The sequence below is a fragment of the Dioscorea cayenensis genome, chromosome 7 (assembly GCF_009730915.1).
Source record: "Dioscorea cayenensis subsp. rotundata cultivar TDr96_F1 chromosome 7, TDr96_F1_v2_PseudoChromosome.rev07_lg8_w22 25.fasta, whole genome shotgun sequence".
Lineage (NCBI taxonomy): Eukaryota > Viridiplantae > Streptophyta > Magnoliopsida > Dioscoreales > Dioscoreaceae > Dioscorea > Dioscorea cayenensis.
The window spans coordinates 26415824-26431487 of NC_052477.1; positions in this window are offsets into that span (position 1 = coordinate 26415824).

Sequence of the window (15664 nt, forward strand, 5' to 3'; positions counted from 1 at the left end):
CACTCTGTTCTTCTTTGCTCCCCAGCGGCACCCGATCTCGAGTCGTTGCTCCTTTGATGCCGTCTCCTGGTCTTAGCGCTCTGTCCGTCCTCTATCTCAGTCTCAGGGACCGGTTTCTAGTGCACCTCCTCGGCAGTCGATTCGGTGTCATTCTTGCCATGCTCCACGGCCATATTCGTGCTTGAGTGTCGCAAGCTTCAGCGGGCTCGAGATGAGCGGCCCGTGACGCTGACCCCCACCCCATCCTCACCTACTCAAAGTGGTCCGTGTCTGGCGGCGGTTTCGGCAACTTATCGGCTGACTTTCCGAGTCGGATATCTCCTTCTTGACCCCGATACTCACTCGAGGGATGCCTCCGGCGTCTCCACTCACCCATCGGTCGCCTCTGCCCTCTCTGGTATTTCTTCATCCTCTTGGTTACTTGACTGCGGAGCTTCTTTTCATATGACCTATGATGCTACCCACCTTCACTCTCTTCATCCTTTTTTCTTCCGATCTTCGTGTCATTATTGCTAATGGCACGACACTTCTGATCCTAGTCGTGGCCTCCTACACACCACTCATTTTTCATATTCCCGATGTTGCCTTTGTACCTGACTCTCCATGAACCTTATTTTACGCTAGCCAACTCGCTTCTCTTGGCTATCTTGTTATTTTTGATGAGTTTGGTTATCGTGTGCAGGATCGTCTTACAAGGACCCTCATTGGGCTGGCCATCGCCATAGTGGGGTGTATGTGCTCGATCATCTTCTTCTTCCATCCTCTTCTACATTCCAGTGACCTCTATTTATTGTTTTTCTCTTTGATTCGTTTCCATCGGTGGCATCATCGGCTTAGCCATCCTAGTGGTTCTCAAATACATCTTTTCTTATTCATCAAGGCTTTTTAGGTGCGTGTTTTTAGTTGATAATTCTCATTCTTGTTCGGGTTGTAAGCTTGCAAAGCAGCTACAACTCCCGTATCCTTTCCAGTGTGTCTAGAGTGCAGGTCTCCGTTTGAATTAGTTCATTCGGATGTTTGGGGTCTGCCCGTTTGTTTCAAAAGGTGGACATCGTTATTATGTTATTTTTTTGTTGATGATTTCTCTCGTTACACTTGGATTTATTTTATGCATTCTCGTTACGAGTTTTTTTAAAGGTTTATATTGATTTCTCTAATATAGTGCGTGCCCAATTTTTACGCCACCATTCGTACTTTCCGTTCCGATTCGGGAGGAATATCTTTCTCATGAGTTTCGTGAGGTTCTTGCCTCCCACGGCACTCTTCCTCGACTCTCTTGTCACGGTGCCCATGCTCGAGAATGGCCTGCTGAAAGAAACTATCGTCGTATTCTTGAAACCGCTCGGACTCTTCTCATTGCCTCCCATGTTCCCCCTCACTTTTTGAGGGTGAGATGTCTCTCTACTTGCATTTTACCTCATCAATCTTCAACCCTCTTCCTTTTCTTGAGGTTGTAGTCGAGGGAATGTTTTTTCTCCGACCCACCACGTTATTCTCATCTTCGTGTGTTTGGTTGTTTGTGTTATGTCCTCCTTATGCCTCGAGGCGGACTAAACTTTTACGCTTTCGATCTGTTCCTTGTGTCTTCCTTGGTTATAGTCCTGAGCACAAAGGCTATCGGTGTTATGAACCTGTTACACGTTGCCTCCGTATCTCGCGTGATGTCTCTTTTGTTGAGGATCGTCCTTTCTTTGTTCCTTTCCCTTCCTCTTCTTCTCACTCCTCTACTACATCGACCGATGTTCAGTTTCTCATTGTGTCCTCACCACCTCCTCTGTCCCCACCTCCACCTGTATCTCCTCCATCTGTTTCACCGTTGTTGTTGACCCTCCATCCATGTTTCTATTCCCGCTCCTCCTCTTCTGAGCGGTCACCCCAGGCGCCAGCGGTTTCCTCGATGTGTTCCTGCGGATGATCCCCCTACGCGTCGCTATCCTCTTCAGTGATCGTCATCCCATCGATCGCCTTAATCTTGCCTCTCGGCTTCTTGACCTACCTATTTCTCCCTCAATGGCCCTCAGAGCCATCTTCTTACTGAGAAAGTGTCGAAAATACACAGTGGCAAAGCTGCTATATGCTGCTGAGTTGGGCGCTCGGGCGCACCTCTACATGGGATTTGGTTGTCCTTCCTCCGATCTTTGTTCCCCATTACACGCAAGTGGGTCTATAAAGTCAAGACTTCGCTCTGGCGGTTACGTAGGCGGTACAAGGCTCGCCTTGTGGCTCGTGGTTTTCGGCGGGGAGGCGAGGGGCGAGATTATGATGAGACTTTTGCTCCCGTCGCTCATATGACTACCATTCGAGCTCTCATTCTTTGTAGGCGCTATTCGACGATGGTCCCTCTTTCGACTTGATGTGAAGAATGCTTTTCTTCACGAGGGATCTTCAGCGAGGGAGGTTTACATGCTTCCTCCCCACGGTTTTTCTTCTTCTTCGGTTTTGGTTTTGTCGCCTTGGAAGGCTCTCTATGGTCTCAAAGCAGGCTCCTCGGGCCCTGGTTTGGCGTTGATTCTCTGTAGTTCTTCTTTGGTTTTCGGCCTAGTCCGCATGATCCCGCTTTGTTTGTGCACTCTTCCTCTCGTGGTGGGACTTTTGTTGTTACTTTTATGTGGATGATATGATCATCACTTGGTGATGATCTGCTCATGTGGATTTTTGTCAAACATCGCAGCCGAGCAACATTTCGGATGGTCGATCTTGGTCGATTGAGCTATTTTTTTGGGCATTGAGGTCACTTCTACTTCTCTTGGTTTTCGGTTGTCGGCGTTACACATCGATATCCTCGCTGCAGGCGGCTCTCTCGACTCTTGTCTTTGTAACCACTCCTATGGAGCTACATCTTGATTTGCGTCTTGATGAGGGGACTCCCTTATCGATCCAGACACGCTATACGTCACTTGGTTGGGAGTCCGGTCTATCTTACCCTCACTCGTCCGGACATTGCTTATCTTTGTACATGTTTTGAGTCAGTTTGTTAGTGCACCTACTTATGTTCACTATGCCCATCTTTTGAGGCTTTTGCGCTATCTTCGAGCGACTCCGTCTCGAGGCCTTCTTTTTCTCTCGGCCACGAGTTCTGCGGAGCTTCGTTCTTATACGATGCTACTTGGGCTGGTGATCCAGTCGATCGTCGTTACATTCTTGGCTTACATTTTGTTCTTGGGCTCTTCTCTCATTGCTTGGAAGTCCAAAAAGCAAGCCGGTGTTTTCGGTCTAGCTGTGAGCGAGCTTGGCGCTATAGCTACTCTTCGAGGAGATTGTTTGGTTGCGTTGGCTTTTGCATGATCTTGGTGTTGTCTCACATGCTCCTACTCCTCTACATTGTGACAACACCGGTGCCATTCAGATCACTTTGAATCCTGTCAAACATTCCCTCTCCAAGCATATTGGTGTTGATGCTTTCTTCTTGCGTGATCAGTACAACAAAGGCATTCTGGCTCCCCAGTTTGTTCCTTCTGGGCGTCAGCTTGCGGATCTGTTTACTAAATCTCAGACACGGGCACAACATGATTTTCTCTTGTCCAAACTCTCGATGTTTGATCCCCCGTGAGTTTGTGGGGGGTGTTAGGGAATACAGTTGTGTATACAGTTGTATATCTATATTTGTATAGCTACCTTATTTATATAGCGTGTATCTATATATACCTTGTACATTGTAGGTTTTTGTGTTAATGAAAAAAATTGTTTAATCTTTTCAACCTAACATGGTATCGAGAGGGTTTTTCTAAACCCTAATTTTTTTCAGCGCCGCCTCCCTCGATCGCAGCGTCTTTGTCTCGATCCGCGCCGCCCTCGGCGGCCGCGCGCTGCGTGCGACACCGCCGCCGCCGCCCGCGCGCGCCTCGCCCGCGCACGCCCGACCCGCCCGCGCCGCCGCGCCCGTCAGCGTGCCGTCCCGGCTAGCGACCGGTCCCGGCGCCGCCCTGCAGCGCCAGCCGCCCGCGCCGCCCGCAGCGTCCCAGCCCGCGCCTCGCAGCTGCGACCGGCCCGCGCGCCGCCGCAGCGCCTCGCCCGCAGCGCCCGACCCGCCCGCCGCCCACGCGCGCCGCCCCAGCAATCTTCACCAATCCCGTCCACCTTTATATATAACCCGTGTTTGCACTGCTGATTGCACACTTCTTCCTGTCTTCTCTACTAGACATCTTTCATCCGGTTCTTTCTTAGTTTTGTCTGTCTCCCATGTTCCCCGTATATTCATAAACCTTATGTTTGTTAGTCAGCTTACGGATTATGATTGTCAGGTTATTTTTATTGTACCTTGTGTTAGGTGCAGGATCATAGTGGGATAATGATTGGAGCTGGCTGCCACTATAGTAAAGTTTATATGTTGGATTACCTTCATCTTCCATATTCCATTGGACCCGTTTATCAATGTCATGCTGCAGTTTTGTCTCATCATATGTAGCATCATCGTCTTGGTCATTTGTGTCCTACTAGCATATTATCTCTGGTTCATATTAGTGTCTTAGGAGCTATCTCTCTTTCCTCAGATATAGTTTTTCTTGTTGTAAGCTCGGTAAATAGCTACAGCATCCTTATCCTCTGAGTGTGTTTAAGATTGTTGCCCCATTTGAGCTTATTTATTCTAATGTTTTGGGTCCCTCTCCCTTTGCCTCTAAAGGTGGTAATCGTTATTATGTTCTTTTTATTGATGACTACACTCGCTTCACTTGGATTTATTTTATACATCATTATAGTCAGTTATTGTCCATAAATCACTCTTTTATTGCTATGGTTCACACTTAATTTGCCGCTTCTATCAAGATCTTTCAGTTTGACTCTAGCGGTGAGTACACTTCTCAGGGTTTTCGTGACTTTTTTATCCTCTACCTACTCATGCTACTCCCATTTCATGCAGTTGGATCTATTGAAGGATGATCCATTCTGATGGATTTCTCAAGTTCTATAAAGCACATCTTGTTGCTCGTGGTTTTCAGTGAGAGTATGGTCGTAACTATAAGGAAACTTTTACCCAGTAGTCCATATGCATACTGTGCACACATTAGTTACTGTTGCAGCTGTTCATGGGTGGATCCTTCATAAACGTGATTTAAAGAATGTGTTTCTTTATGGGGACTTGAAGAAGAAGGTTGATATACCTCTTCTCCTGGCCTTCAAGTACCTCAAGGGTCTGTTTGTTATATTCGTCGTGCTCTCTATGGTCTCTAATAGGCTCCACGTGGCTGGTTTGAGAGATTTGGTACAGTTGTTGAGGCTGGAGGTTTTACTTTGAGCATACATATTATGGTAGTCTTCGTACATTCTTCTCCTCGAGGTCGGACCATTCTTCTTCTGTATGTGGATGACATGATCCTTACTGTTGATGATTTTGCTCACATTACCTTTGTGAAGCACAAACTATATGAGACCTTCTTGATGACTGATCTAGGCCCGCTTCGTTACTTCCTTGGTATAGAGATCTCCTACAATTTTGATGGCTATTATCTCTCTTAGTAGCGTTACACTCTAGATCTCCTTACTCATTCTTGTGTAACAGACACTCGTACTGCTACTACACCAATAAAGCTTCATTTACAGCTTCATGCTTTTGATGGGATCCTTTATCGGATCCTTCTCAGTATCGACATCTGGTTGGCAATTTGGTATACTTGGCAGTCACACGTCCTAACATTTCTCATGATATTCACATTCTCAGTCAGTTTGTTACAGTCCCCACATTTGTTCATTATGCTCATCTTCTCGGAGTGTTGTGATATCTTCATGACACCGCATCGCATGGTTTGTTCTACCTATACCAGTCTACTCTTCAGCTACAAGCCTATTATGACACTACTTAGGCTAGTTCTCTTGATGATCGGGTTTCTGTCACTGGTTACTATATCTTTCTTGGGTCTTCTCTTGTTGTTTGGAAGACCAAGAAACAACACATTGTTGCCAAGTGTAGTACTGAGGCTGAGGTTCATGTTTTGGCTTCTACCGTTCAGTAGGTTCTTTGGCTTCGTTTGATTTTGTAAGATTTTAATATACTAATCACTTTTCCTATTCCTATTCAGTGTGATAGTACTGGGGCCCTTTAGATTTCTATAGATCCTGTCAAGCATGAGTTAACCAAACACATTGGTGTGGATACACACTTTACCCGATGCCATGTTAGTGCTCAGATTGTGTCACTTCACTATCTTTCTTCAGAGATCCAAGTGGCTAATTTATTCAATAAGGCACCAACGCATGATCAACATCTATTCATGTTATCTAAACTCAAGATGCATGATCCACCTTAAAGTTTGAGGGGGGATGTTAGATGTGTATGCATACTTGTATGTATATCAGATGTATATATATATACATATATGAGGTATACTTGTATTATTGGTTGCCTATATGTAGACCTAAAGGGTTATTGTTCAATAGAAGATAATTCTTTCATCTATCTTCTATTAATCTTATGCTTAATACATCGTGTGTGCTGGCCAAGCTAAATATTGAATTTTAGGCTATTTAGAAGTCCAATTTCTACCATGAGTGTAATTTTTATCTTGTTACTTCATTGCTTGCTCATGTCAAATTGCTTTTGACAAAACAGCGGTGTCAGGATCTTCAGCAAAAGTTGTTGCTGTTGAAATGGCCAAGAAACTACATGCAACATGGATAATACTTAACAGGTTAGCCTATATTTTGCATTTTTAGAATTTCCATCCACATATTCCAAGTATTCCTATGCAATAGAAGTTGATTTCTGATTCATATATGGAACTGTTGTGAAATTGAATTTGGTTGAAATTATAATATCATATTAAATATGTAATGATCATTTCTGAAAATTCTGAAATGTTAGTTTTAAAAAACAATAAGACGACCAATACTGAAAGAGTGTTATTTTGACAAGCAGATGAAAAAATGTAAGACATATTTCATGGACAGGTTATCTTGTGGTATATCAAGGATGAAGCACAATAGTGATGTTCGTTTAGTGTGAGGACTGGTCAGTATACAAGATAAAGTTGGCACGCCAACCAAGTCAATTCTAAGCAATAATATCAAATATGGAAAGATGATATTTGAACAAGAACAAGAAGATATAGCACCAGAGATTTCCAATATAGTGACTTATCACAATGATGATGATCTTTTCAGCCCGGACTTCTCCCCACTAAGTTGGCTATTATTTGTAGAATTTTGCCTTTGATATACTCTTAGGTGGTGTTTGGTTGGATGTAATTCTAAATAGAGTAGATTTCCAGTTATATTGTAACTGAAAATACTTGGTTTTCAAAATACAGTGTAATCAAATCTTGTGTTTGGTTGGATGTAACTAGAATTACTGTATTATAAGATTTAATATTTGTTTGGAAGCATGTGTAAATCTAGAATTGAAAATCACATGTTTAGTTTGATGTATTTTGGGGGTTTGGTTGCTCAAGGTAAGATTACTCCCATAATTTATGATATATCAATTTGTTATGATATACTAATTATTAAATATTTATTAAATATTAGCTTTAGTATTTATTTTTTTGAAATTATTATTACTTTGACAATATTTTTTTATCATTGCAATTTATTATTAACTATATTATTGTTTATAATTAAATTATTTTTATATTTATTAATTTGTTATAACAACAAAAAATGATCATTTCTATTGAGATTTATTTTTATTACTAACTTATTATTATAGTTATTAACTTATTCTAATAATAATGTTTTCAAAAATATAGTTTGTTAGTAACCCTATTAATTTTTTTAATTATTATCATTTAGTTTTTTTTTGTTGGAATATTATCCTTTAGTATTAACACCATTTTTATAGAAAATTCCAAATTCAGCTACCAAACACAAACATAGAAAATTATATATTTATATATATACACATTTTATTTTTAAATTAATCACTAATTAGAAAAGCAAATCCATTAACACCCCAAAAACCCCTCCAAGTTCAGCAACCAAACATACAAAATTATTATATATATATATATACATACATTTTATTTTTAAATTAATCATTAATTAGCGAAGCAAATCCATTACCCCTCGAAACCCCGGTCTACAAATCCAACCATCAAATCAAAACTCCCTAGGCAAATCCAGTCATCCACTCTCCTTAAGCGACTTCAAGAGCTGCATCCCCTTGCGCCGCCATCTCCCGGCGCACTCCTTCTGCAACACCACCACCACCACTACTCTCCTGGTCTCCACCAACGTCTCCGCTATGACTACTCCACCTATGGCACCGACATCACCCTGATCACTTACTCCTTCCCCCTATCCCTCATCCCCTCTACTGCCTTCGCCAACGCCACCCTTGCCATCCCATGTCCTCTCACCACCTCCGCCCATCCGCCATACCACACATCTATGCCCGTCCTAAGGATATGAAAATGTGAGCTATCCTTACTTTTCACATGTGAATTCATGAATCCCTCACATGTTATCACGTGAGGGATTTTTTGTGCTTTGGATTTGGTTTTGTTAGAGTTTAGATTAATTAATGGGCTATCTTGAGCCCATGCCATAAAACCCTAATATTTCTCTATATAGGCTCTTGTACTGTTTTCCTAATTGATATAGAAACTATTTTTCCTATTCTCACATGGTACCAAAGCATTGGGTAAAACCCTAGTCGCCACAGCCGCCACTCCAAACCCTAGCCTTCAACCCGCCACCGCCATCTCTACCACTAGTCCTACCACTAGTCGTCGCCCATATCTCATAGTTCCCGTTGTTCTATGGGCACTTGGTGATGTTCTTCAACCCTCACTAGTGATGCCCTTGTCTCGTTGCTGAAGGATTTCTCTTCATCATCATGTTTGCATCTCATGGGCGTGGTAAAGGCCCCTCTCGTGGTAGTCAATAAGCTAGCCGTGGTGATTCTCGGGGTAGGTTTGTGTGTATCTTTTGTCGAAGGATGTTCCATACTGAGGATCGTTGTTGGGATAAACATGGTCACCCAGTAGTGGCCAATGCTATTTCAGAGATGGCCAATCCGTCACCCACTTTTGGTGCTAAACAGTTAATCACTATCTTTCAGGCTGACTTTGCGTGGTTCCAGTAATTACAAGGCATAGTTTCTCATGCAATGTCTCTTCTCCTATTTCCTCAAGTAATGCCTTCTTGCTTCTAAGGAAAGTTCCTGGATTATTGACTCAGGGTCCTCCCCTCACATGACAAGTACAAAATCTTTTTCCTAAAATCTTTCTCCGTCTATTTTTCATTTTGTGGCAATTACTGACGGACTATCATGCTTAGTGTCCTGAGAGGGAGTTATGCAGGCTTCCTCTTAGCTTAGACTAAGTGATGTTCTTTTCGTACCTGAATTTCTTGTCAACTTGTTATCTGTTTCTACTATCATTAAATAGTTAAATTGTAGTGTGACTTTTTTCCCTTTACACTACACTTTCACGATCTGCTGATTGGGGGGGGAGGGGGGATTGGTTTGGGGTGTAATCATGGTAACGGTGTGTATATGTTGGTGTGTGATAATATTCCTCGTGGTTTGGCAGCTTCTATTTTGGACACCGAGTCATTACTCATATGGCACTGTAGACTGGGTCATCCTTTTATTAGTCATCTTCAAGAGGCTTGGCCTTGGATTTGAGTCAGGTAATTTCAGTGTGATTCGTGCCAGTTGGGTAAGCATCATCGTGCTACCTTTAAACGTTCTACTCTAGTGTCTAGTCGGTCGTCATTCGATCTAATTCATTATGATATTTGGGTACCTTCTAAAGTCGCGTCTATTTCCGATCATCATTACTATGTTGTTTTTGTTGATGATTTTTCCCAAATGTCATGGGTATATTTGTTAAAAGACAGTCTGTCTATTGTTGATGTCCTTAAAAAATTTATTTTGGAAGTACAAAATCATTTTTCCACTATTCTCAAATGTCTTTGCACCGATAATGCTTTAGGATTTGTATCTTCTACTATAAATTCTTTATGTACGTCCTTTGGAATTATTTATCAAACCACCTATCTACACACCTATCAGTAGAATAGGGTTGCTGAAAGAAAGCATCGTCACATTTTAGATGTTGCGCCAACTCTCTTAGTGGAGCATAATGTCCCTTGGTATTTGTGATCAGATACTATCTTAAATGCAATATATCTTATTAATTGTATGCCTTCTTCACCCCCTAGGGGGAGAGGTCCCACTAAGTCGTCTTCTACCTAATACTGAGTTGTTTTTTTTATCCCCTCGTGTTTTTTGTTGTGTTGGCTTTATTCAGGATTTAACTCCTGGTTTGGATAAGTTGTGCCTGGGTGCACTTAAATGCATCTTCATTAGATATTCCCGCACCCAATGTGGGCACCATTTGTACCACCCGACTAGTCAAAAGTACTATGTGTCTATGGATGTCATGTTTTTTGAGTCTCAACCATTCAAGTTCTCACGATATATTGACTACGTCGTTTGATATTGTTCTCCCGTCCCTGTTTCAATCACTCATCCTATTCATATGCCTAGCATGATGCATCTTCCAATGGATCCAAATGATGGCCATTTTGGATAGGTTTATCATCACCTCCAACATGTACCACCTCCAGATCCGCCCCCTTCAGTTATCTCCACAGACCATACAGATCTGTCTCTTGATCTTCCTATTGCCTTTCGCAAAAGTATTCGTTCTTGTACCAAACATCCCATCTCACTTTTTATTTCGTATAATAATTGTCACCCGTCCTTTTACATCTTTGCTCTTTCCTTGTCTGCTGAGTCAATCCCCATGAACTACCAGGATACATGTCTGTTTCCACAATAATAGATGCCAATGAGTAAATGGAAGCCTTGAGATCTCGTGGTACATGGGAGCTCGTGCCTCGCCTTGCTGATGCCATCATCATCACTTGTCTATGGGTCTTCTCTGTCAAGCACAAAACCGGTGGTAGAGTTGATTATTACAAAACCCAGTTGGTGGCCCGTGGTTTTACTCAGACTTATATTGTCGATTATGCTAAGAATTTTTTATTGGTTGTTCATATGAATTCCATTCGCATCCTACTGTCAGTAGCTATGAATCGATCATGGGTACTCTGTCTACTCGATATAAAGAATACTTTTCTCTATGGAGATTTAGTTGAGAAAGTATTTATGGAGCAACCTTTGGGGTATGTTGCTTAGGGGGAGAATCTAGTTTGCCAGCTCAAGAAAGTGATCTATAGTCTGAAACGGAGTTCTCGTGCGTGGTTTGAAAGTTTAGGGTAATTGTAATTGCAAATGGTTTTCATAGGTACAATGTGGATCACTCTGTGTTCTATAAGAACACTTCATCTGGATGTGTTGTACATACTGTATATGTTGATGACATCTCGTTGATGAGTAGCTATCATTAGGGCATTCAGAGAACTAAGGAGCATTTAATAAAGCATTTCATTACATGAGACATGGGATGCCTCAGATATTTCCTTGGTATTGAATTTGCATTTACCAAAGGAAAGATGACGCTCTCATAGCGGAAGTATGTATTGGACTTACTTAAGAAGACTGGTTTATTAGGTTGTAAATCAGCGAGTACACTTATTGAGCAATCACCATCCTTATAGGAGATATCTCTCAAAGATCTCGGTAAAAACAAACATCTGATTGGCAAGCTCATTTATCTAACAGTTACTCATCCTGATATATCTTACGCAATTGGACTCTTGAGTCAGTTTATGCATGAGCCACAAGAATTTCACTGGCAGGGTGCTTTGAGAGTTCTTGCATATGTTAAAGGAACTCCCGACAAAGATCTTCTGTATAAGAATCATGGCCACCTAGACATTGCAACCTATTTTGACTCTTGTTATGCTAGCGGTAGAGGAGATAGAAAGTCTACTTCAGATTTCTGTACATATATCGGTGGAAAATCGGTTACTTGGAGAAGCAAGATGCAAAATGTGGTTTCAAGATTGAATGCCGAAACAGAGTATAGATCAATGGCAAAAGCAGCTTATGAGATGGTTTGGGTACAGACTCTTCTATCTGAGTTAGGATTCCTCATTACGATACTTATGCAGATGTTGTGTGATAATCAGACCGCCATCTTCATTGCAAACAATCTAATATTCTATGAGCATACCAAGCATATGGATGTTGATTGTCATTATGTTCATGATATGGTATTGAAGGGTGTCATCTCTACGCTATACACCTAGTCGTCTGAGCAACCCTCCGATATCTTCACCAAGGGTTTAAATGTTAAAGTCTTTAGTAATCTATGTAACAAGCTGGGCATGTTTTATGCTCCAACTTGAGGGGGAGTGTTAGAGTTTAGATTGGTTAATGGGCCATATTGGGCCCATACCATAAAATCCTAATATTTTTTCATATATATTTTTTACTCTTTTTCTAATTGATATACAAACTATTTTTCCTATTTTCCCCTTGTAAATAAAAACAGTAATCTAAATGTTATTAAAAATTTGACTTCTAATTTTTTTTTATTTTTCATAAAATGATTAAGGTGGACACTTATATTAAGATGGAGAGAATATTTAACTAGAAAAACATTAATTGTGTGATTATTACCGTCCACAAGTTAAATTCATGGAGTTCCCACTCTACAATGCTATCTGAATGACATGGTTTATGAAAGCCACCACTCTTATGAAACTTTACCAGAACAAAAATTATCAAATCTTTTTTAGATGTTTATATTTCAAGTAAAAATATTAGTCAGATGTTGGAGAAAACAAAATTATAAAGTTCATAATATTTATGAAAAAAAATTAAAATTTAAAAATATTGATAAAATAAAAAATCATCTTCACGCGCTGGTAAACAAATTTTATATAATTTATTAAAAAACACTTTTGTAAAAAATTTAACATTTAAAAAATTAGAAAAAATTTCTTAATTCAAGGTTTCTAATTCAAACCGGAGAATAAGGATAGCCAAAATTATTAGACCATCTCCAACCCACAATCCCAAATTTCTATCCCAAATTTGGTCTTACTACAGAAAATTTTACTCCAACCACAAATCTCAAATTTTATCCCAAAAAATAATATTCTTATAATATTCTTTTCATATATTATTTTCTTATAACAACCACCTTCTTCATCATCAAATCCATTTGGAAGCTATTTCGATAATATAGGCGGAAGTGCTAGTGATTTACTAGAATATTAGTTTTAATTTAATTAGTTTTTACATTGTATTAGCTTTTATTAAGGTTATTTTCAATAAAATTTCAACTATTCCTGTTTTATAAATTTATTATATATTAATAATTATCAATTTTAGTTATTAATTAAATAATTATTATTATTGATTATTAATTAATTACACACAAATTAATATTATAAATAACTACTTATAATTATATTAATGAAATAATAATTTTATATTTTTCATTACAATAATAAAAACAATAAAAAAATAAAAATATAATAAAAAAATAAAAAATAATGTGGGACCCCAAATTTGAGGTTGCAATAGTGTGACCCCAAATTTGGGGTTGCACTATTGCAAAACCCAAATTTGGGGTGGGATTTGGGTGTGGGTTGGAGTACTCTACACCCAAATCCCACCCCAAATTTGGGATTTGGCTGTAAGGTTGGAGATGGTCTTATACCTGCAAAAGAAAATAAATAAAAATGTAATGTTATTACAAAAATATTACTGTATTAAAATAGATATAATTATAGAAGAGTATATTATGAAATAATTATTTTATTTATTTTAAACATGCCACTTTCTTGCTAATTTTATTGTTAAACTGTTAATAGTTAATTGTTTGATTTGTTCTTGTGTTTGAGTAAATTTTATTGTTAAACTGTAAATAGTTAATTGTTTGAGTAAATTTTATTTATTTTAAACATGCCACTTTCTCCATGAAATAATTGAAGAGACTTTTTACATATGGTGCTAAACTGACTAGACTTGGGACAAATTAAAAATTTTACAATATATACACATGAGCAATATGATTAATTTATCTTAAATAGAAACTACATTAAAATTCTAATATTTTCCTTTTCAATATTGATCTGTTAGAACGGAATAAAAGATAAAGTTTTAAAAAAAATTATTTTGTCTTTTTCTCTTAAAAAAAAGGGTGGATATCAAATCTACCAGCTTAAATTATGTTCAAATTGATTCTGTAAATAAATATTTAAATTTTATTCTTCATGTGTGATGTGTCACCACACATTTTTGACGTGCCTTATAATCATTTTATTTTATTTTATTTTATTTTTATAAAGACCAGCCAATTTTTAATCTAATTTTCTTTTTCCATAACATCCAAAATTCAATCTTTTCCGATTATATTTATTTAATTGGGTTTTAAAAAATTAATTTACATTACTTGGTCTTGGAGTTTCAAATAATTTCCAATAATTTGGATCAAACTAGTTAAATATAAAAATTATTGGACAAGTAAATCACAATTTTACTATTCTTTAAGAAAATGAACATGCATGCGGGGATCATTGCCTTTGTAAAAATATATACTAAAGAAATTTAATATGCATGCAATAAAATCCTTGTAATTTTTATTATTTAATAAAAAAATTTTAGTGGTGTGATTAGTACTTCTAGTTTGCTCCTTTTTAATAAATTTGTGGTTTATTTACTTTATTCAAAAAAAAATATGTGATTAGTACAATTTATTTCTCTTTTTATTTATTCAAATATTATAAAAGTTGTGAAAACAAACTTTCACAGCAAGCATGTTAAACTCATGCAGTTGTTCACGTTTTTCAATTTTACCATGGCGTATATATAAAAGTTCACTGGAGTAAATTTTTTCAAACAATTATTTTAGATATTTTGTTTTGGACAAATATTGTTAAGATGTTGGAGAAAACCTTAAAAGCTTGCCCATCCATGATTATCTGTTGCCGATGGATGGGTAACTACTTCTTGGAAATTGATGTGTAGCAGAGGTGTTAATCCATTTTAGGACGAAGAACTGGAAAGTTGAGGTATCAAAATCAAACACTCAAGCAACCAAAATACCACTCAAACACAACGATTCACCACTCAACACTCACTGAGCATCAAATCATTCTCATTCGTGGTTTACATCATATATAAATCCACACCTGAAAATATGGCACAAATAAAATGTAAAATTACTAAAACGCATACACTGAAACACAGACATCCTCTTTTAATACCTGCATTTCAGAACCTTCAATCAACTAATGAGTGGCTGAAGTTGAAATATTTCAGTTAAGGTTTTTTATTATTATTTTTTTTTTTAATAATAGGCGACAAGCACAGTATTAGAACCCGTATGTACAGTAGTATAAGAATAATATAAGAATCCCTGGTGAACAGTGTATGAATAGTACAATGAACAGTACTGCCGGGGGAGGGATTTGAACTCATATTAGGGTTAGAAAACAAATTAGGGTGTTGTAATATGTAATATGTAATATGTAAGTTGAGGGTGTTGTAGAATCAATCCAATCAAATTAGGGTTAGAAAACAATCATTCTAGTCAAATTGTCCCTCTATCAATAAATATTCCATATAAATGAATATGATTTGACCAACAGTGGTACTGTTGATCCCCACATATATGTGTATTTCTTTATATTATTGGACATAAAATAATTTTAAAGATGTATAATAATATTTATTTTATTTATAATAAAATACTTTAAGAAAATCAACCAGCTAAATTTTCATCTAATACATAAGAAACACGATTTATAATATTATCTCATATAATAGGAGTGATAGATCACATCTTTGATGACTACAAACTTT